A 24,312-nucleotide genomic window follows, 5' to 3' on the forward strand; every position below is an offset into this window, starting at 1 on the left:
GTATTGATATTGGATGGCGATTGTACTCATGCAGCTAGTTAATTCTAGTTGATGGTTTGTATGGCATTAGCACCTGGGGACAACCCAGCCGCTCTGATGCTATTGGAGCTGCTGCTCCTGTCATCAAAGCGGTTAATTCAGAGGACGGTGTTATATGGAAGGGAAGTATTGGTCGAGTTATGGAGGGTAGCAAATTCTGCAATTGAGGCAAAGATCTGGATGGGTTGTTCTGCTTCTACTGTATTACAGTATTAATACATCAGCCACTGTATGCACCATTGCCTTGTTTTCATCTTTTCATGTTACGGAGCGCGACCCGATAGTTTGGAATTTTATTCGATAAATATAACCCTTTCCCACTAATTAAAGCAGCAGTGGTCCCCCCCCCCCCAGTTACCTGAACCCTGGAGGTACACTACAGCTGATTCATGATCCCCCCCCGACCTCTGTGGACCTTCTGGTTTTTGATTGATGGGCAGGTTTTACCACCAACAACACTAAATTGTGGACACAATGGCCGTGGGGTCAGGGCTCACTCTGGCAGCCACTAGAAATTTACAACGTCCCCAGGAGAAAACATTGCGACTTTCTATTTGGGACCCCAGTGGCCATATTTGTGGATTGTGTCAAAATCGTCACTAAAAAAAACATCTATCAATGTGGAATTGGTGGTCTCTGAAGGATGGAGGACTATGGAACAGATATAGGGGATCATCATGTCCCCAGTCAGCACTGTGGCACGTGCGCCCGGTGGGGGAGGGGTGGCGCATGCACAGTGCTACACCGCGATCTGCGGTCTGAGGGGAGAGAGAATGCTTGCGACGGGAGTGAGCGTGGCGGTAGGTTTGCGGGGGCGTGGCCATGACGTCCCGCGGCTGTTTCCCCGTCATTGGCTGAACCGCCGGCGGGGGCGTGGCCACGCCTCCGTCGCAAATGCCAATCTCAAATTCCCCTGCCTGCCTGAAAACCTGTCGCGCACCGCTGGGGAAAAGTGCGCGACAAGGTAGGAACTGGGATGACGGGGCTTGATCGCACAGTGCGCTGTAGTAGTTAGTGGGACCGCAGCCTTAAGCTGCGTCCCCCATGCCGCACTCATGCTTGAGTGGTGACGTCACCACTCTCAAGCATGAGCGCGGTCAGCACGAAGCTATAACAATGTACAATTATACATTGTCACATGCTTTAAATATGCAAAAATTTAAAAAAACAAAAAACAGGGGGATGTAGTATTGTTGCACACTGGCCAGCTCTCCATTTGTTAGGGACTCTCTCATACTGCAATTCACTTACACACAATCTCCCAAACCAAGCAATTCAGTAAAAGATCTCCCATATTTTCCCACGAAACCTCCCCGCAGCTTTCATACTGTTTTCCAACGGTAAAACACCGCACTTTTATTCCTCCATGATAAACGCCTCCAAATCCTGAAGCTGCTTAATGGGAGTGAGTACGCTCATTGAGTTTGAACAGCCCGTATGGAAACTCTTTTTGTGAGACAATAAATGATACGCTGGTAGGATTTGTGACTTGATATTATTAAGTCAGTCTAAACTATTTCCCTGTAAGGGAAGAACAGCCGCAGCTCTCGTGACTGAAGCGTCACCACTCCCCTAGCTGACCGTGCCGCGCGCACCAATCCTGGCATGTGGAGAGCACTGTGCCAGCCACGTGGTGATGCCGTGATGGGGATAGTGGTTGGTGGGGCGCCCATCTTTCATTTGGGCAACACCGCACACACAGCGTAGCAGAAAGCACGTACATTACGAACAGCCTTGTAATCGAGCTGATTGTTCATGATCTCTTTTTTTCCCCTCTCTTCACTGAACGCATTCATTGCCGTTGCCTCAATTGATTGTGTGAAAATAAAAAGTATTTTTTTTTTACATTCGCACACGAGCCTTCGACTACCGCCTTGCCGCCAATTCCCCCACCTATCTCGTATAACAGCAGTCCCACTTCGCTTCGTTTCTAACAAATTCCTTACATTTTTCTTCTGCCCACATAAAAAATGGCCCCCGCACGCTCCGCTCTGAATCGTCTACTGTCAACCGTGAGACGCACTTGAGCGCGCCTCCCACCGTTCTATTCTGCTACCAACCACTCGGCGGATCCGTAACTAGCTCAACTTCCTCCCAAGCCCCTACATCCTTGCGGGAGCGCGCTCCCCAACCGCGCCTTCTCCCCATCAGCAGCCGCGGTCTCGCGTGCCACTTCTAGTCCCCCAACCCGCGCGCCGTCACTACATTGGGCGGGGGCGCGCGCTCAGTGTAGCTCTCGGAGAGCGCGCGCACTGTGTCAGTCGGTAGCACTCGGAGAGCGCGCGCACTGTCAAGTAGTGTGAGCTTGGAGAGCGGCTTCATAACGGAGAGACCGAGGGAGGCGAGAGAGGAGCACATCACGGGAGAGGTGATTAATATTATCATTTCTGGCACTGGGGGCTCAGGAGCCCCGCTACACCTCATACACATTTGGGGGCGAGGGGGGGGGAGAATAACACTTGCCATTTGTTTTAATGATTGCTTTACGTTGCGTTGCATATCGGTGTGCTGAGTATATTGTACGGCTGCGGCGCATTCATTTGCTGAGTGGTGGTGGTGCTGCTGCTGCTGTTACTCGGTCCTTGATGTGTAAAACCTACTTGGCCATCTCTTTAGATTGCAAGCTCCCCGGGACACCGGGATTACTGCCGACCCAATCGTGCGTGCTCCATGCACGTGTTGCGGCTGCGAGCTGCAGCACTCCGGCATCGCCGGCTGTAACCACAGGCATATGTACAGTACGTGCCCAGGAGCCGGGGACGCGATCAGGCAGGACTGGGGAAGGTGACCCGCGTGCTGCGGAGCTTGCAATCTGTCCTGGGGTGCAGAGCCCGTGCTGGCCTTGCGTGTGGGTGTTGCACCAGTTGAAGTCTGTGTAAATACCTGTCACAATGTCATTTTGTATTCAGCTCGAGGCGTCCCGGTGTTGGCCACTTGCAGTCCAATTTCATTTGAATTTGTTTTAGATAAATGTCGTGGAGGGGGCCATAAAATAATAATTTAAATAGTTTATTTTATTGTAGTCTTCGCTTGTTAGAGAGCCACTGGTTGCTCATGGTGGGATATACATCTGACTTTGCTTCTCTTCCCCCCCCCCCTTCCACCCCAGAGGAGATATATTTTCCAATAAAATACATTGAATGAAAATAAAAATAATTTGTTTTATTTTGTCTCCCTCTAATTTTTATTTCCTGACATGTATATGCTCCAAAACGATACAGAGTTGTATTCAGATGTAAACATTTTTGATATTTCTATATCTCACCCCCTTTTCATACTGTGCTCTGTAATATTTTGTGCCTTGTTATTAAATGTTAAAGAATAATATATGAAGATAACCATTACATACAATATGCCAGATATAAATAACTTTGGTTCTAGGCTAACATCTATAATAAGTAAAGAGGTCACTTGACCAAAGAGCTTTCAATCTAGCACTTATCTGGTAGTCTAACTCGGGGATGGCCAACTCCAGTCCTCAAGGGCCACCAACAGGTCAGGTTTTCAGGATATCCCAGCTTCAGTACATGTGGCTCAATCAGTCATTGACTGAGGCACTGATTGAGCCACCTGTGCTGAAGCAGGGATATCCTGAGAACCTGACCTGTTGGTGACCCTTGAGGACTGGAGTTGCCCACCCGTACTCTAAGGCTGCGTTTTATAGTACTGGCTACAGCGACTGTGACGTTGCGCAACGCCGTAGCAAGTACATGCAGTCCGTCACGGGTGCCCATAGTGGGGGCGACGGCTGACATCACGCGATCGCTGGAAGTCAAAGGATTTTGACTTCTTCAGCAATCGCCGCGACACGTGAGCGGTTCAGCCAATGAGGGTGACCCCCCCCCCCGGTCGCCCTATCTTGTCTCACCCCCCCCCCCCCCCGGTCGCCCTCTCTTGTCTCCTGCATCAGAGTGCAGGAAATGCTATCGCGACAGCTGACGTCACGCGGTCCAGTTTCCGTAGCCCCAACTATAAATGTTGCCTAACTCTTCATTCCCAGCATGAAAACTAGCTAGAGTAATCACTTGGGCAGCTTACGCGTATTGGTGAGAGGAGCTTGGTAGCCAGATTTATTCTTAATTTCATGCAGCGGTTATGAACATATGTATGTGAGGCATCTATTAGGTGTCCTCACGAACTTTGGCTCTGCTAAAACCATTTTGTCCTACAGTATCATATGAATCACCTTGAAAATGACCCCACATCAATGGTTGAAACTCATTCACTGACAGAGGGCCCTGCATTACTGATCAGAGGGTTAAACTTTCAGCAACCTCCTTACCATTTTGTATCTGTATTGATATTGGATGGGGATTGTACTCATGCAGCTAGTTAATTCTAGTTGATGGTTTGTATGGCATTAGCACCTGGGGACAACCCAGCCACTCTGATGCTATTGGAGCTGCTGCTCCTGTCATCAAAGCGGTTAATTCAGAGGACGGTGTTATATGGAAGGGAAGTATCGGTCGAGTTATGGAGGGTAGCAAATTCTGCAATTGAGGCAAAGATCTGGATGGGTTGTTCTGCTTCTACTGTATTACAGTATTAATACATCAGCCACTGTATGCACCATTGCCTTGTTTTCATCTTTTCCTGTTACGGAGCGTGGCCCGATAGTTTGGAATTTTATTCGATTAAATATAACCCTTTCCCACTAATTAAAGCAGCAGTGGTCCCCCCCCCCCCCCAGTTACCTGAACCCTGGAGGTACACTACAGCTGATTCATGATCCCCCGACCTCTGTGGACCTTCTGGTTTTACCACCAACAACACTTACATTGTGGACACAATGGCCGTGGGGTCAGGGCTCACTCTGGCAGCCACTAGAAATTTACAACGTCCCCAGGAGACAACATTGCGACTTTCTATTTGGGACCCCAGTGGCCATATTTGTGGATTGTGTCAAAATCGACACTAAAAAACATTATCTATCTATGTGGAATTGGTGGTCTCTGAAGGATGGAGGACTATGGAACAGCTATAGGGGATCCCCCCCCCCCAATCGGATAAGGTAGAAAATAAAAAATGTTTTGGGTGGAGAGGGAATTATTGCTTTGACACTTTTATCTATTAAAAATAACGGAAAATATAGAAACGCCTAGCTAAACGTTTTATAGTTAATTTACTTGGATGTCACAGACATTACACACAAAAACAAATGGACGTGGGCTTTTAAAGAGGCAAACCACGCAGCTTAAAAAAAAAATATATATATATATATATAGCCTTTAATTAGCTTTATTGAAAACTAATTACCTAAGCTAGAAACTGTACATAATACCGCGCTCCTCCCTATAGAAGTTTGCTGCAGGTAAAAAGATATGCCTTACATATAGAAAAACAAAAAGAACGATTCCTGCGCTCCTACCAATTAGGCTTATTTTATCTTAGCCTAATTGGTAGGAGCGCAGGAATCGTTCTTTTTGTTTTAATTACCTAAGCTGCCAAACGATTCACGCTCCTGTGATCGATCAGCAAAGATCCTGTCTCCCAGGGTTCACTAAATGGCTGACTTTCAGTTTCAAATCAATCATTCAGTCAGTGTAACTCAGCAGCTAAAATGCATTCTTATATTACTAAAGTAACATTATCTATTGTTACAGTTTGCAGCTCAAACTGCTGGGAATATTGGCAACACATGATCACAAACATGCCAGTGTTACAAAGATCTTGCACTGCTGGGAACGTGTGCTAAAGCCTGCTATAAAAATCAGAAGATGCTCAGTATATTAAAACATTAAAAATGGCATTAAGAGTTGAAATGTAAAATAAAAAAAGTAGTAAGTATGATCTAATACTACAGAACTGATTTACTAAAAACAAAAAAACACATGTAGCATATTGCTTGGATTGCTCCTTTAATGGCAACCAGGCATATTAAAGTAATTCAAAAGATGTATCAACATGTGTGCAATAGACACACATTGCGACACGATGCCTTGTAGGCCACTCTCGCAACAACAAGGTTAGTTTTCCTCTACAAATGTAGTCTCCTCCTCTTTTGTTTGAAGTCTGTAAAACTTCACACAATATCCCCAGCTCAGAGGCAACATTTAAATTGGAGACTAAAGTGTATCATTAGTGGACATGTTATCCAGATTACACCTACTGTATATAGTGCTTCTAGTATCATATGTATGCATGTGCTTGGAGTTTAAAGCTCCTCAAGCCATGAAAGTGTATGTAGATACTGTATTCCTATCGTTGCTGGTGGCCAAGCTGCACATGGAGAAAGTGTACTAGCCTCCCAGAAAAAGATAAAGCCATTGATAAGCCTATTTGTCTGTGTACATGTAGATACCACACAGTCGGTAATGATTGCAGTGTTTAACGTTTGACGTATAGTGTAATGTTCTGAACCCAATTGTTGCCACAACATCACCAGAAGAAAATAGTCTTTGTTCTGTTTTGTCAGTTAAGCGCTTACTGCTGTGTCCTGTGATCATGTGAAAAAGTAAGTGTCATGGATTTTACCAGCCTGACATATAACTCCTCTAGAGGCAGGGTTGCAGTGAAGGCTCCAGAGGCGCTGAAAGGAGATAACCCATTGAGTGCTGAATGTTTTTACATTGCTTGATATGAAAGTGTTTATTACATTGCCACAGGCATTGTGCATGATATCAATACACAAGCGAGCAATCAGAAATGTAGTGGGGTTTAAACTACTGTTTGCTTTAAAGAAAGGGAAAAAAAGGTTAGATGCACTCTCTCAATCTATATAACTGCCTCGGGTGCATAGTGATCACCCCCGACAGGGGAGACCTTACATCTTTCGAAAACAAGAAGGAACCGGCACTCCGGAGGTCTTAATGCAAAAAAAAATTTTAATCCACACAAATCAACGTTTTCTGACCTTTGTCATGATGTACTAGTACACCACTTTATCTTGACAAAGGTCAGTGTACTGTATTTGACCGAAACGTCGATCTGTGTAAATTAAAATCTTTTTTTGCATTAAGACCTCTGGAGTACCTGTTCCATCTTTTTTGTATTTGCAGAATGTGTCCTGCTTTAAAGAAAGGACAGTGCATAGTGTCCCTCAATTTTCCCCTGGAGAGGTTAATCAAACATTGTTTAACCACAAACTTGGAAACAGAGTATAGCTGCATTAACACCGGCTGGGTTTAATAGATTGCCTCATTTGATTGATCTGATGGCGTGTACTTTACTTATAGCAATTCGTGGTTAGATTAATATGCATTTTTTATATGGGGGGAATGACATTCCAATCTTTCTGTGCTTGGATATAGCAATGGTTCTCTGTAATGTTGATGTCACTGTCATATGAACAAATTTAATGATTCTGATTTTCTGACTGCATTAGAAAAAAATGAAAGTAAAGCTAGCTGCCTTGTACTTGAGTCATTTAACAGTGAGAGCTGTGGGAGTAGCTGAAGAGGGACCATGGCTGTGTGAAAGCAGGCGCGTAGAGAATGTGTGGCGGCTTGGAAAAAGAGCGTTTTTATAGAGGTGGGGAGAGGAGGAAAACCCTCTGTCATTCACAACCTCATACCATCCATTTACAAAAACGAACTCTAACTCATTCAGTGCCAGCAAAGCCGCTCGGGCATTGAATGAACATCATAGTACTCTTGATGGGTTTACAAGTTTTCAATTATAATCCTAACTTGGACGGAATGCTCATCAGGCCTGTAATGCATTGTATTGTATTGTATTGTATTGTATGTCTTTATTTATATAGCGCCATTAATGTACATAGCGCTTCACAGTAGTAATACATGTGGTAATCAAATAAATAACAGATAATATAAATAACAGGTCATGGGGATAAGTGCTTTAGACATAAAAGTAACATTAAGGAAGAGGAGTCCCTGCCCCGAGGAGCTTACAGTCTTGCAGCAAGTCACTGTGTCTGGATCCCTAACAGAGATATTTTACCGTAGCTATATTTGCATTCATTATAGAAGCCATTTCAAAATGACATTATGGATTTCCGTCAAATGTGGCAATTTTTTTGGAAATGCCGTTAAAAGAAGGCTGTCCCTAAATCCTAAGAGTTTGTTTTACCATTATATTACATAGCAGAAGGTGATTGATCTGAAACCTCTGATTTAAGGATATCAATCTTTAACAGTGTATGTCTAACATAATCGTGAACTAATAAAGATATATATTTGTGAGAAAAATAAATGTTACGTTTATTCTGGAAATGTTTGTCGACGGTGCAACCGAAAGGAAGGTTTTCTCACTTATCTCTTCCTAATCTCATCCCCTTGCCTAATTTGTACTGTGATAGAGAAGGAGCATACATTAATTTGATTGCTTTATTACTAGGTTTAGGAATGTCTCATTCAAATTCCTTATTAAAGAAAAAAAATAAGGACATTTTTTTAGACTTAAAAAAAAAAGATAAAACACAGATTTTGCTTTAAAGCATTATTAAATTCAATTGTAACCTATCAACTAGGTAGTTGTCATTGACTTGTATGGCATTTAATGGTGGAACGAGTTCCGATACGCCTAATTGGAGCTTAGTGAATCCTCTCACCAATGGGATTTCAATATGAATATGAAACAATCCCCCCTCCCCGCCATGGATTCCACAGCAGACTGTTCATTGGATCAGGTGTTTCACTCAAACAATATACTAGAATAATATATATATTTTTAATTATGTAGAGACGTTATAATAAAGTATATTAGAATACAGCAGTGGGCTATTCCTAAGGCCCGGGCCATAGAGGTGTGGGGAGAGCGGAGGCGCGCTAACGCTGAGGCTCGCCTGCTTCAGTCAGCGCGATTGCACGGACTTGCAAGCGAGCCAGTGTGCGTGGGGGGAGCCGGGGGGAGGTGGTTGGAGGCGGGGCAGTGACATCGCTGGGCCAATCGCCCACGACACACTGACGTCAATGTCACGGCGCCGACGTGACGTTGACGCTGCTGTGCTGTGATTGGAGGTTTTCAGCCGACAGCGCGCTGAAAAATAGCTTGGCGCTCGGCTGAAACCTCCAACTCTTCAGCATGCCTGCGGACGCTCGCGTGAGCCCCCTCTCAAGGCATCCTCATTGAGGATGCAGGGGCTCAGCGCGGAGCGTCCGCACGCCTCAGCACGGCTGGTCCATCTATGGACGCAGCCTTAGGCTGAGTCCCCGCTGGCGCTGAGTGCACTTATGCTTGGAGAGCGCGCCAAGCATGAGCGCACAGCGTGAGCGGGGACTTCCATATATCTATATATGTAAGTAACTGCCGCAAGCGCTGCCCGCTCAGCGCTAGCGGGGACGCAGCCTAAAAAAGTGGATGACACTCTCGCCCTGCCTGGGGAAGTGGGCATGATTTATTATTTTAAAAAAAATTGTACTATATTCTGGGTTTTACCACATGTCCTTGTTTGTACCGATGTGTAGCAAAGCACAGGTCAGGGACATCATTACTCTACAGAAAAACTTCTTTAGCCTCTTCAATGACAGTGGGTACAGCCATGGGTCCTCCATCACTAGTGCTCACATGACCGCTCTCCTGAATGCTCCCATGATCGTTACCTTGTTGCCCTGTGTTAAAATGAAACACCCTCCACCCCTTCTCCTCCTCTGTTGGGTTTGTGATCAGCCCCTAGAAAACTAGCAAAACCTCACACACCTAATGATGTATGTCATTAGGGTCCTCCAGGCTGCCACCCTTTGGCGTACGCCAAGCATGAATATAACCAAAATGTATCTTATTTCATATTACATAGCAAACATGACTTTTTTTTAGAGCAGCCTCACACGTTCTCCTGTACTTTACTGGCTCATGTAAACCCTTACCCATTAAGGGGAACATTCTATATACTCCGATGTACAAAAATACAGCACTTCAGAGTGTATAGAATTGACTGCTGAGCCTTTCAGAAATGTTTGCTTTAGTTTCTTGGCTGCCCCAGTTTTGTGAGTATCCAGTAGTGCTACCTACTCGCTAGATTTTTAAACGGGATAGGCCTTTCTTAGATTGTGGTGCCTTATTAAAGCTGCAGTTCAGTTTTTTTTTTTTTTTTATTAATTTTTTTTACTTCAATAGTTTCATGTGGGCAATCTCTAATTACCTAAAGAACTGCATAGCTGCCGGTCAATTCGCTCTCCGTCTATTGATCGGCAAAGTTTGGCGACATCTTTAAATATGGGGAATGTAAATCGTTGCTATAGGAACAAGCATGCTTGTTAAAATAGAATATAAGAAAATTGGTCTTTCAAAGTTGTTGTTTTTAAAACAGAAAATGCTAAAAGTATTTTTTCTTACTACAGAACTGATTTATTAAAAAAAACACACATGCAGGATATTGCCTGAACTGCAGCTTTAAGTTGTGTCCTCTGCGTGCCCGATCGCGTGTGAGACAAGTTAAGTTGCATGCTTTCAGGGAAAAGCAAATCTTTTGCTAGTTAGGTGTGTTGTAGTGGGGTGGAGTAGTGCCTGAAGGCAGAACCGTTTGTAGCGTGTGGCTCTCAAAGGAGCAAAACCTTCAATATCCTACATGTGTGTTTTTTTTGTTTTCTGTTGATAGGGTTTTTCTGACTTCTGTCTCCAGTTCCTGTTTTATTCAACTTTTAATATATATTAAAATCAAATATTGTACTACTCATTTGGATTTCCATATTTTCTGATATCTATTTTTTTTAATGTATTAAATGAAAATCTTGAAATGGCAATAAAGGAGTCTCATGCTTTAGAAATAATGGGAGGGAATAATTTACATTATGGTGAGACAATCCCAACGTCAATACTGTGTATTAAATATATAGTACAATGAAGAAAACAGTCGTGGAGACCAAGTAAGCAGGAAGTTACAATAATGAAGGTTGCTTTAGTGTTTTCTTTTTTTCCATTTGGAAGAACAGGTTCTGCTTTTTGCAGCAGTTTTGATGCTAGGTAACCATGTAAAAGCACATCATATTAGGACATTTTCCCTGGCCATGAAGCCACCTTCCCTGTGCTGACGTTAACCCTAATTGAACAGAGAAGACAGGGCATAGCGCTGCTCTATGAACTGTGGGGCGCTATCTCGGAGAACAGATGACTGATAGCTCTGCTTCCAGGTGGGTGGGTGATGCAAGCATATGGCCTGTATATCCTGTGGTGGCCCATGTATGTATGTATGCATGTATCACAAACATATTGACCGTACTTGCCTGCAGATAGTAACATTAGAGGATTCCTGCCCTGCAGTGCTTGCAGTAATATGCACAGGACAATGGAGCAGCTTTCTGAAACCTATACTGTAGTCTCTTGCATATCCTGGCTTGTGTAGAACGCCACATTCCTGCCCCTGAAGACCTGTCGGAAAGCATATGGGTGTCTATGGCAAGTTGAAACGGGTATGTGCAAAAGTACATAGCTGTTAAGCTGAAAATGTGCTGATAGAGAAATTTAACTGAGGAACTACAAATGGGCAGTTGTTTTAAGGATTCCAGCAAACAAAAATATCACTTGTGAACGCATTCACACGTTTCAGACAGGTCTGTAACCCTGTCTTTCCATATTATCTCTTAGCATGCTGCAGCCAGGGATTCTGGGTGTCACGTTTTGTTTCTTGTCCATTTTGACATGAATGGACCTTCACAAATACCTATGCATCTGTTTGGTATACTGTGCATCAGAACAGCTGTCAATTTGCATGATTTTGATAATCTTGTGTGTAACCTTCCATGCCTGGAGTATGCTGCATCTTTATATTGGCCTAACTAATTATTGGCTTACTTTTGGACCATTGCTGGCGTTTATTATAAACAAACAAAAAAGCCTTGCACTACTCGCTCTATTAAGGCCGCGTCCATGCTAAATGCGCGCTGCAAACAAAACACAGGCAGTCAATGCAAACGTCCATAGAGCGTGGAAGTGAGCGACGGAGCGGCTGTTTTTTTCGCGAGACAAAATGTTTGATTTTGTCTTGCGACCGCCGGGACACGTGAGCGCGGTTCAGCCAATGAGTGCGAAGCAGCTCCGTGACATCACGGTCACGCCTCCCCCTAGGTCACAAATCGCCTCTGCTGCAGGTGCACCCGATGCCACGCGCTCCATCGCGCGCGCCTAGCATGGCCTCTACCTATGATTTCACTATACAGCCAGCATTCAAGGCGTCTGTCACTTAAAGGAACAAGCCATGCAATATCCTACATGTGTGTTTTTTTAAATAAATCAGTTCTGTAGTATTTAAGTAATAATCCCTGAAGAACAGGGCATTACTGGCCAATAATGCCCTGGCCGGTAGAGTTGAAGGCCCGAGGCGAAGCCGAGGGACTTTAACCCAGCCAGGGCATTATTGGCCAGTAATGCCCTGTTCTTAGGGGATTATTACTATTATAGGCTAAATGTAGACTTTTTTCATAAATAATAGACACTTTTGTATAGTTAAATAGATTTTTTTTAAAAATAAAATGGTAAATACATGAAACCACCTATATACGCTTACACTGCAGATATCTATATCACACACACACACACACACACACACACACACACACACACACACACACACACACACACACACACACACACACACACACACACACACACACACACACACACAGCAGCTCAACAAACAGAAACTGCTGCTGCTACACACACGCACACACACCAGCACACCACACACAACACAGCTCCTCTACACACACACAAGCGCACCACACACACACATACACACACGCACAAGCTCTAGACACACAACACAGCACCTCCTCTGCACTCACAACACAGCAGCTCTACACACATAACACAGCAGCTCTACACACACATGCTACACCCATAAACACTGCTACTGACACACACACACACACACACACACACACACAGTAGCTCTATACACAGACATCAGCTCTACACACACACAAACTGCTGCTACACATACAACACACACACACACCCACTGGAGCCACAATAAAAAATGCAGCCCCCCCACCTCTACACACAACACAGAACCTCTACACACTCCCCCCCCCCCCACACACACACAACAGCACACCACACACAATACAGCACCTCTACACACACAAGCACACCACACACACACACACACACACACACTGGAGCTCTAGACACACAACACAGTACCTCTACACACGGCACCCCCACAGCAGCTCTACACACACATGCTACACCCATAAACACTGCTGCTGACACTGACACACACACACACACACACACACACACACACACACACACACACACACACACACACACACACACACACAGTAGCTCTACACACACACAAACTGCTGCTACACATACAACAGCACAACACACACACACACACTGGAGCCACAATCAAAAATGCAGCCACTTACTAAACTTTGCACTCTTCCCCCCCCACCTCTACACACAACACAGAACCTCTACATACAACCCCCCCTCCCCACACACACACACAACAGCACACCACACACAACACAGCACCTCTACACACACAAGCACCCCCCCCACACACACACACACACACACTGGAGCTCTAGACACACAACACAGCACCTCCTCTACACTCACAACACAGCACCTCCACCCACGGCACCCCCACAGCAGCTCTACACACACATGCTACACCCATAAACACTACTGCTGACACTGACACACACACACACACACACACACACACACACACTAGCTCTGTACACACACATCAGCTCTACACACACACAAACTGCTGCTACACATACAACAGCACAACACACACTGGAGCCACAATAAAAAATGCAGCCACTTAATAAACTTTGCACTCTCCCCCCCACGTCTACACACAACACAACACACTTCTACACCCCCCACACACACACACACACAACACTGAACCTCTATACACAACACAGTACCCCCTCTACACTAACACAGCACCTCTACACACACAACACAGCAGCTCTACGCACACACAACACATCAGCTCTACACACACATGCTACACCCATAAACACTGCTGCTGACACTGACACACACACACACTGGAGCTCTATACACACACACATCAGCTCTACACACACACAAACTGCTGCTACACATACAACAGCACAACACACACACACTGCAGCCACAATAAAAAATGCAGCCACTTACTAAACTTTGCACTTTCCCCCCCACCTCTACACACAACACAGCACCTCTACACACACCACACTGCACCTCTACACACAACACAGCACCTCTACACACACACACACACACACACACAGACACACACGCGCTACACCCATAAACACTGCTACTGACACACACACACACACTGGAGCTCTATACACACACACACACACACACACACACACACACACACACACACACACACACACACACACACACACACACACACACACACACACACACACACACACACAGCATCTCTACACAGATATACAACACAACAGCACACACACACACTGCTACTGACACACTCACACACAAACTGCAGCCACAAAGAAACTGCAGACAGCCACTTACTTCTTTGCAGACTCCCCGTCCCCCGCCCCTCCCCCCTCTCCCCCCTCTTCCCTCCTCTCTCCTCCCCCCTCCCTCTCCCCTCCCCCCCCTCCCTCTCCCCTCCCCCCTCTCCCCTCCCCCCCTCTCCCCTCCCCCCATCTCTCCTCCCCCCCCTCTGCCCCCCCCTCTGCCCCCCCCTCTGCCCTCCCTCCCCCTCTGCCCTCCCCCCCCTCTGCCCTCCCCCCCCTCTGCCCTCCCCCCCCTCTGCCATCCCCCCCCTCTGTCCTCCCCCCCCTCTGCCCTCCCCCCTCCTCTGCCCTCCCCCCTCCCCCCCGTCTGCCCTCTCCCCCCCTCTCCCCTCCCCCCCCTCTCCCCTCCCCCCCCCCTCTCGCCTCCCCCCCTCCCCTCCCCCCCTCTCCCCTCCCCCCTCCCCCCCTCCCCTCCCCCCCCTCCCCTCCCCCCCTCCCCTCCCCCCCCTCTCCCCTCTCCCCTCCCCCTCTCCCCTCCCCCCTCTCCCCTCTCCCCTCTCCCCTCTCCCCTCTCCCCTCCCCCCTCTCCCCTCCCCCCTCCCCCCTCTCCCCTCCCCCCTCTCCCCTCCCCCCTCCCCCCTCTCCCCTCCCCCCTCTCCCCTCTCCCCTCCCCCCTCTCCCCTCTCCCCTCTTAGTAACACTTTCCTGTTTGTGATAATTTGTTGCCAATGTTCCCAGCAGTTTGAGCTGCAAACTGTAACAATAGATAATGTTACCCAAGTCTGCGCTTATAGTTCCCGCGATGTCGCTCCAAAACAAAACAATTGACTCCGCGAGCGCTTATAGTAAGCGCGACAGCGACATCACGACTGTCGCCATATGTGACTTTCTGTAAACCTATCAATGACCCCGTCGCCAGCAACATCGCAGAAAGTTAAATTATAACTATCGCTAGTGACGACGGGTGACGTTATCGGCTGCGTCGCCGGCACTGTAAGCGCTTCCTAAGTGATATAAGAATACATTGTAGCTGCTGAGTTACACTGACTCAAGGATTAATTTGAAACTGAAAGGCAGCCATTTAGTGAACCCTGGAAAGCAAGATCTTTGCTGATTGATCACGGGAGAAGAAATTGATCGGCAGCTTAGGTAATTAGTTTTCAATGAAGGGATGCATGTATTTAAAAAAAAAAAAAAAAAAGATTAAAAGCGACTTTAAATTTTTTTTTCTTTCTTTCTCCGCTTGGATTGCTGCTTTAAAAGTGTACGTGCGAATGAAACAGCCTTCCATTTTATGTTGCTTCCTCTTTTTAAAAATACATTTGCAACTTTTATGAAATGCAGTTCTGTTGAACACAACAACATAGATCATAGATAATTTAAATGACTTAATTGGGTATCACATGACCCCTCCCACTGCCAAATCTCCCTTTCTGGTTTTTCGCCCCCCTCAGATGCACAGTTCAGCCCTTGCTGTTTTCTCAGGTGCATTTTGGCTTTGAATCCTTGTGCAGCCTGAGGGGCGAAGCACAGCACAGTGTTGGCATTACTGGCTGCACATGCAGCAAAGCGGTTTTATATTGGTGTGCTTTTATTTCCATCCGTTTTCCCGAACTTAAGTTTCCCAGTGCTGCATTTACTTTCACTCATAGTAAGACTTCAGTTGCAGACAAACACGGAAAAAAATATATATTTCTGTGGGTCACATTGGAGAATTTTTCTAGAGTTAGGTTTTTCTTCTGTTGTGTATACAATGCTCCGGTGCTATTTCTGCATAGTTTTATCAGTGAAAGGTAGAGAAAGCAAAGTGAATGATGGAAGACGTTTGTTTGTAGTATGTAAACAGGGCCGTGGATCCTTCGTTGTAAGACATTCAGGAAAAGTTGCAGCTACCTTTTCCGTTAAGCAATAGTTGTTGAAAAACATACAAAGATTATATAATGCATGTATATTATACGTAGGCACATAGCAAAGAAAAGGACTTACCCGGAGCTACTATATGTGTACGTGAGTCAAAAGTATTAGTAAACGTGATGAATGAAATCAAACCACCAGGAGATGGCTGGAGCTGCAGGTAGAGGCAATGCCTTTGTTCCAAGGGTGCTACTCTGATGGGATCAGATGTTGTGGCGGTATATAGAAAAGGAGAGAAAACAAACGTAATGCAACACTGTACGGGACACAAAACAGTAAGTGAACACTGAGGGTGGAATAGTCTCAGAAAGGTACAGTAAGCAGTGCTAATAAAATCGCACAAAGTGATAAGGGAAGATCTGAGGACTAGAGCGATCAGTCACTAAGGCTTACGAAACCGGACTACCACCTCTGCTACCGCTGACGAGCATCAGGAAATATGCCCAGCAGTGTTGTTGTGGCTTAATTATGCCGACCAGCTGAGATCCCGAAACCGCTTGAGACCTACTGGCTTACATTTTAACAGAAGTCATTGCCTCTACCAGAAGCTCGAGCCATCTCGTGGTGGTTTGATTTCATTTATCCACTACCATTCATCATGTTTTTATTTACTGATTCTGTGACTCGCGCACATATAAAGTAGCTCCGGATGTGTCCTTCTCTTCACTATGTACCTTCCTGTTTTTTATAATAATCAGGGGATTAGTTATGCTTCTAACATTTGTTGGCACAATTCTAACACTTTATATGTATACGTATATTGTTTTTTATATTGATGTACATAACCGTGTCACATCCCCCATTTTATGTAGAGATTTCAGTAGCACTTACTACCATTTGTTAGTATATTACACGTAGACAGACATTTTGATAATGTTATTAAAACGGTAACACGGCTGTGTTATTAACAAACGGTAAAACGGCTGTAATCTTTGAAGTGCCGCAGAATACAAGGAAAATAAATAATGTAGGAAGCAAGAGGCGTGTTGAAATATTGTCTACTATGGATTGTATTTATTAGAATAGTCAGGTTTGGTACTATCCAAAGTAATAAAGATTACGTTGGCATCATGGAGGATGTACTTATAAAACGAATATTTTTCATGTCTGTCAATGGATGCACCTTTTTGATTTTACCACATTTATTTTGTGCCCTACCTTGGTTTGTCTATAATTACATCTAGAATTAAATATTTAAAAGGTTTGCTGAAAATATGTGCTTGTCCTTTTCACTTGTATGTTTAAATTTTCTGTTTGACTCTAATGACTATCTGCACTACAGCTCCTGTACTTACTTTGTTTTGCATATAAAGAGCGGTAATATTCAGCAGCGGTATAATTCAAATAAACTATGCAATTGCCTGCACATCTATTTTGTTCCCATGGTTCTTACTGCATAGTAGGACATACTGTGTCCATGCATGTGATTTCCTTGGTGCGGTGTGTGCTGACTTTATTAAGCTGGTCACTATAGCACCAGAACTCTCTGAACGTTACTGCAGCCAGGGTTCCTTTTTTTGCCTGCTGATAGAACGGAGCTCAGGTGAATAGATCCTATTCCTGCTTCCTGTATGCGCATCCCAAAAGGATTTCCTTTTGACTGGGGCCTTGATACATGGCTTCCTGGAAGCCGAACTACTGACACCTGCCGTGAAGGTTGTAATATACTCATTGTAATTTTGTGAGTCATTTCTGATTGCAAGCATAGTACAGATGTAGGCACATTTTGATATTCACGGTTATGTGCAAATATTTTTTTTTGCTGTGACTATAGATTCATGTTTTATGAACTTTTGGGAGCTCCTTATAATAAGACTACCACGTTACTCTACTAGGAAACTATGTCATCTTAAAAAAAAAACACAACCAAGAACAAATGGGTGGATGTTTTTCCTCTGCTTTTACAAGTGAAAGTGTATATATACAGCGTTAAAGATTCTGAGCCTTTGCTCAGATCTGAAAACCTTGGCTTGTAGTACAGTAGGTAGCTCACACCCTGTCTCCGGCCATCTGCCTTTCTTCATATAGTATGGTACATACTGTACCACTCCCTGCATTTCCTGACATTTCCTGGACTGCTTTTTCCTGTGCCAACGGTGCTGGGCAGTTAACTTCCCTCCTCTGACTAATAGTTGCAGCTGACTAATAGCAGGAGCGCCCTTTTATTGTATTTGCTGCTCACAAAACCCCAGGGTAACAGAGGTTATTAGAAGTCCTGGAATATACTGTTTAGTAAGTGCAAAGACAATAGTATGTTTTTCAGTTTGCACAGGCTATAGATTTTCCTGAGCTTTCGCATATTTATTTTCGACACATTGCAAAGTAAAACACTGTAACAAATAGATGAGTGATTCATGGTGTAGTTGCGCAAATAATGTGAAGTGATGACATTTTTCTACCTAACTCTTTTACAAGGACCTCCTAAAAGTTTTCTCCATGGCAGCAATGCATGCAATATGTTTTAACCTGTGAGATCCCTGAATTCTAAAAGTGACTGCTCCGTTTGTAAGGCCTTGAATATACCAAGTGCTGCAAGGCGGCAGAGCTATGCTTTGACGTCACCCAGCGCTGCCGCCGAGCAGCATCTTGATTATACCGGGGAGAGAGAGCAGAGGAGGCTTGGAGGCGTGGCCATGAGCGGTTTGCCCTCATTGGCTGAACCGCTCACGTGACACGGTCGTCGCAAGAATAAATCTAATTTGTCAGTCTCTTCCCAGCCTTCCGCTTTGCAGTATGGAGCGCCGCGACCGTCGCCTGCGGTATGAGCAGTTTCATTGGGTTTATGCAACTTGTTTTGTCACCATGCCGCGTGCGTTTTTGGGTATAATCACGGCCTAACACTTTTTGGTCCAAGTTAAGCATACGGCAGCTCAATTTTGCACTTAACTCAGTGACCGTAAAATTTATGTAATTTTGTTTATGTTCATTTTTGTATTTTGTGTTTAAAAATGTCAGTCCTGGGCCTCATGCTAGCCATTTCTTTGCACGTTTCATGACACCCTCCCTATAGCCTTTTCCTCTTGTGTACTGTGGGTGTGAAAATTGAATTGAGGAGAGGAAAGGTGCGAGAACTGATACTTTGTGTGTTGCTCACAGTGACTCACAATCTCTTTATGCTATAAAGATACAGGAGAGAGTCTGCGTTATCTTTTGTGGTTCCTCAATTGGAAAGTACAAGATATACTGCATGCAAAGTAATAAAGAACTTTATTGGTAGAGTTGAAGTTGTTCTTGTATACAGTCAACTACTGACAATGTTTTAATAGGTTAAAACCAGATGACTGATCCTGAGAAAAGAATCAGACAAGTGTTTTTCAAATCTATTTCAAAGCCATTTAACCTGAGGTTTTGGGGGGAATGTTACGGGCATTACTATCCCTAATATCTTGCTACATTTATTAGCCGCTGCTCTGCAAGAAAGGGAGAGTACGTCAAAGTGGCGTAAACAATGATGTCGATCATCCTCCTTTACGTAAAAGAAAAGGGAAAATGATCAATATAATTTGACTTGCCTGGGGTTTTTTTTTTAAAGACCCTGATAAAGCCACAATGCTGTAACACGTCACTGCCATTAGTTCCCTGCGGATTTACATGGGGACTGCACCTCTGAAATCTGCCACTCTAGTTGTTGCCATTTTTGTTTTTACATTATAAATCAAAGCCTCTTTGCTCTGGTACTCAGTGCTTCCTGTCAGCGCCTTGATATTGCCTCTGTGATCATTTGATCCCCCTGCGGCTCTGTGATGTGTTGCAGGTCACTGAAGGGTTCAGTTGTAGCTCTGTCTTCCAGCTTCTATAAATTGTTATGCCTTTGACTGACAGCAGAGGGTGCGGAGGGAACTTCTTTTTTTTTTTTCTGGGGGGGGGGGGGGAGCAGTTTAGGATGAGTAGCTGTCTGTGATCTGCCTTCCAGTCCCACCCCCATGCGATCATGTTATTTATGGTGCTCTTACTTGGATGCCTTTGCATGGAAATAGAGCAGCTGCTGAAGTCCAGGCAGTAAAAACCAGTGACTTCTAAGCTGCCTCTCCAGGAGGCCTCCTGTGCATGTTAGAAAGGGGAGAGAGTACCACATTGACACACCAAGGTAACTTTTGTTGTTCTTGGATCAGGGAGAAGTAGTTAAAATCGTCTCTTAAGTATTCTTTTATTACTTATGCAGACTTTTTAAAGCATGCAAAGGATTTTTTCTCTCTCACTATTTGGAGAGCAGAGTAACTTTGATTGGCAAACGTGAGCAAAAAAAGGTCTATATCTTTTTCCTTACTTTTGTCCCCAGTTCTCAGGTCAGAGCCGTTTGTCGCTGCATCAGCTTTAAGTTGGCCCCATAAACTTTGTTTCCTGGCTACTACTGTACTGTAGGTAAATATACTGCTTTTTCCCCCCTGCATTTTATATGATCAGATATTTTCTTCCTAATCAAAGTCAGGCAGGCGTAATCCTGATGTGTTATATCTCTGTGTACAAATAAGGGGAACGATGCATTTATGGGAGAAAGCTAGTCAGGATCTTAGTATTTGCACAATTTATCTACTAGGTAACTCGTATTTGGTATGCTTTAATCTTTTATTACAGGAAATAAATATGTGCAGTTATAGATTATGCGCAACTAGGCTGCTATTATCAGCATGCAAAATGATATGTAATCATTTAGATATATATTGGAAGCATTTTTTGCTGGGTATGATGTGATTATTTTTTTTTAAAACAATACACTTGGTAAAAAGAATTGGAAGGGTGAGATTTCCTGCGCCCGTTGTCATGTTAAGAGAGACAGCCTTTTAAACGCATAAGCACCTCTTCTGAGAATCGCATCTAAAATATTTGCACGGCTTTAGCGAACTAGACTGAACATGCCTATAAAATCACACACACTTTGTGAAAGCCTTTTCATGTGCGCTGCACTTACAAAACACATTTTAGAGAAGCAATTGTAGGAGTGCAGACCACTTTAAATTAACTCTTCCAGACCAATTACAAAACTGAACCATACTGTTTAATCAGTACAGTTTGGACCACTGGAGTGTTTGTAGCACTTGAATCCCCCAGGCAAGCTGCAGATCAAGATGTTTGTCGTATCTGTAAGCATGATGCCCGGCTGACCAGCTTGAAAAATGTTTTTTTTTTTTGGCAGACTTGCTTTTTGACTGTTACCTGATGTGATCTTTGTTGTTTTCTACAATGATACATGCTTATGTTATGAATATGAGCAAGTAGATCTTGGTTAGCTGCTTGGGTTTGGGTAGACTAACATCCAAGATCCATTGTAATGTAATTTGTAAATCATTGAGTAGACTATGGGGGTCATTCTGTATCCTGATCATTGAAGTCTGGGGATTTTCATTAGAAAACTGCCACTTCTGTGTTATTTTTATAGCATTAGCTTTTGGGAATGCATAATTTGAGACGGACAACTTCTTCCAAACTTTAGCGTTGCCACTGGTTGCTTGAATTGCATTGCATAACATGCAGGTGTAGTCCAAATCAAATTCTGAAGGGAGATTATATAACTCAGTTGCAGGCTGTTTGTGCAACTGAGCAGTTACTGTATGCAAAGCACATGACCAGTGCATATATAGAAGTCCGTAGCTTACTGTATCATTGGATTTTCATAGTTTTACTTCTCCAACTAACTTACTATGTGTTTTGGTTAAAAAAAAGAGTGTAATTGTAGTTTTTGTTGTTGTTTTTAAAGCAATGAGGTCTTCCCACCGCAGAAGGTCGTTTAGAATTTAGCAGATGCTTCGTTTTTGTACCGTCCATTGTTCTTTCTCTTTGTCCGAATACATCACACTAAAAACTCTGGCTTGCTTGGGTTCAAAAGTAGTTCTAGCATTTCAAGAGAAAAAGTCGGTTATTCATTAAACTTCGATAGTGTAGATCGGGGAAGATCGCACAGAAACAGTCTATAAAGTGAATAGGGGTTTCGGTGCAAAAGTGCCCCAATCTGCACCAATGCATTTCAATGAATAACCCCCGTAGGACCACATTTAGTAAGCGGTTCTATGCCATAAGACAAATTACAGCACTGAAAGATATCTTCAGGTGTGTTACGGCATTATACAGCTGGGAAATATGAGTCCATATGGTCTAAAATGTTCCTTTTTAAATGTTTACTTATACTTTAGTTGATGATCAGGAGAATTTTCTCTTGCACTTTTTTCACTAATTATTAGGGCACTTCTGGTTTTAAATGCACTGTAGTTCATACATGGCACATACAGTGCTTCTTACTTTTAACCCTTTAGTCACTGCATACATGTCACGCATCTCATGCTGTTGACTATAGTGTTCTTGTTTCCTCGTCTCTATGCTCTGGAAGAAATATAAAAGACAGTACAAATTAGATCGTGTTGAACCTGCAGCGGGGGTCATGCCTTGACGGGGTTGCAGGCTTCAAATGGTTTGGCCAAAGGATTTAACAAAATTACAGATACTGTACTTATGAGAAGAACAAATAAGAAAAAAATAGATGGTAATGTACCAAGTAATTTGTTATATTTCATGTAACATTGGCACTTTTCTGTCTATTGTATAATTTTCGAATGACCTTAAAATTGCATGATGCCCAAGGGTTCCTGGGTTGAAACCTTGGGTTCCGAGGGCATCCCTAACGGGTACCCTGCAATTTTAAAGTCATTCGAAAATTATACAATAGACAGAAAAGCTTCTATGTTGCATCAAATTAGTTGAAGTTGAAAAACACTGCTCTAGCATGATACATTACCCATAAACGGCAAAGATTTATTTTCAGTTCAACTCCGTGTCTACTTGCTGTTTTCTCAATGGAGGTTGTTAACTGTAGCACTTCTGGAACTGGGTTGAGATTAATCATTAAAATATTAATGGTTGTGTGAAAAAAAGAGTTTTCCATCCTGTTGAAACAGCAGGGATTGAAATCAGACATTTATTGCAAAGCAGCTTGATGCATTCAAGCATTTACCATCTTCTTAATTAACAATACCTGATCTTAACAGCATGTGAGTGGTGTCACCTGTTTGACTGCTTACTGAAAAATGTGGAGTGTATCAAACTTCTATGTAACCAGGGATGGGGAAATCCTGGGCACCTAAAATGTGGGGGAGAGCAGGATGTGTGCGAATTGATGGCGGGCTAAATGGAAGCCTGGCACGGGGTGGGGGCGGGAGCAGAGCTGGTCAATGGAACAGAGTAAATTGGGGGGGGAGTAGTTGAACATATTTTTTGGTAAATCTTATGGTGTTTTCTTCTCTGGTGCAAAATTATCAGTCAAGTTTTAACATTTCCCTTTTTTCTTATTTTTATTACTCATCATATATGTCTGGGCCTGTGTATATTAACATTTAAGGTATAGTTTCAAGTCCATGAGCTTCTTTAACCTTTCGCTACCAAAAGCCTTCTGTCAAACTATAATTGAGACCATATGTCGTATCGGTTGGATACTGGTACTCAGAGGTATTAAAGGCATGGATAATCACTTTAAATGATAGTTTCTCATATAAAATGTAGATTGGAGGAGCCCTGCTTAATTGTTAATAGTAAATCTATAATCAGTATTTTTTTTCCTTGTCAATTCATGTAACTGTAATATATAGGTGCAATTTTTAACTTTAATAACAGTACTAGATGGAGTATCCTCAACGATGCACTCACTTGCTAATGAGCATCTGTCATTTATTCCGTCGCCGGGGCTCCATGGTGTTAAGGATCCGTTGAACACTGGAACAAGTAATTCGATGTGTAAACATGTTGCACAACCAGCAAAGACAAAAATCGAGAGGTGAACACCAATATAATTTCAGCATTATAAAAAACGAAGGTAAAAAGACCACCTACACGTTTCGATCTTACCCACTTTATCAAGGTGTTGCTTGTGAGTGCGAAACATGGCTCCATTTTTTTTTTTTTAACCATGGCGAAATAAATACAGCTAAACCCCGTTATAACGCGGGTCTCGGGGTCCACCCCGAGACCACCGCGTTACTAACGGGGTCGCGAGAAAAAAAAATGGCCGCCGCGCTTTAGC

At 43.9% G+C, this 24,312-nt stretch overlaps 1 protein-coding gene across 8 annotated transcripts in view; it reads left to right on the plus strand.

The window, feature by feature from the left end:
- Nucleotides 1–2,222: 2,222 nt before the first annotated feature.
- SLC20A2 (solute carrier family 20 member 2) overlaps nucleotides 2,223–24,312 on the plus strand; it is a 65,344-nt gene continuing 43,254 nt past the window's right edge. The window contains exons 1-2 of one of the 8 annotated variants that reach the window (XM_075606684.1): nucleotides 2,230–2,407; nucleotides 20,587–20,669. The gene's annotated coding sequence lies outside the window, so the exon portion shown is untranslated. Of the gene's footprint in view, nucleotides 2,408–20,241; nucleotides 20,395–20,586; nucleotides 20,670–24,312 lie in introns of those variants that run through there. The other 7 variants (XM_075606698.1, XM_075606678.1, XM_075606697.1 and 4 more) reach the window with 7 other exon arrangements.

Source organism: Ascaphus truei, chromosome 1 (genome assembly GCF_040206685.1).
Source record: "Ascaphus truei isolate aAscTru1 chromosome 1, aAscTru1.hap1, whole genome shotgun sequence".
In the NCBI taxonomy this organism is placed as follows: domain Eukaryota; kingdom Metazoa; phylum Chordata; class Amphibia; order Anura; family Ascaphidae; genus Ascaphus; species Ascaphus truei.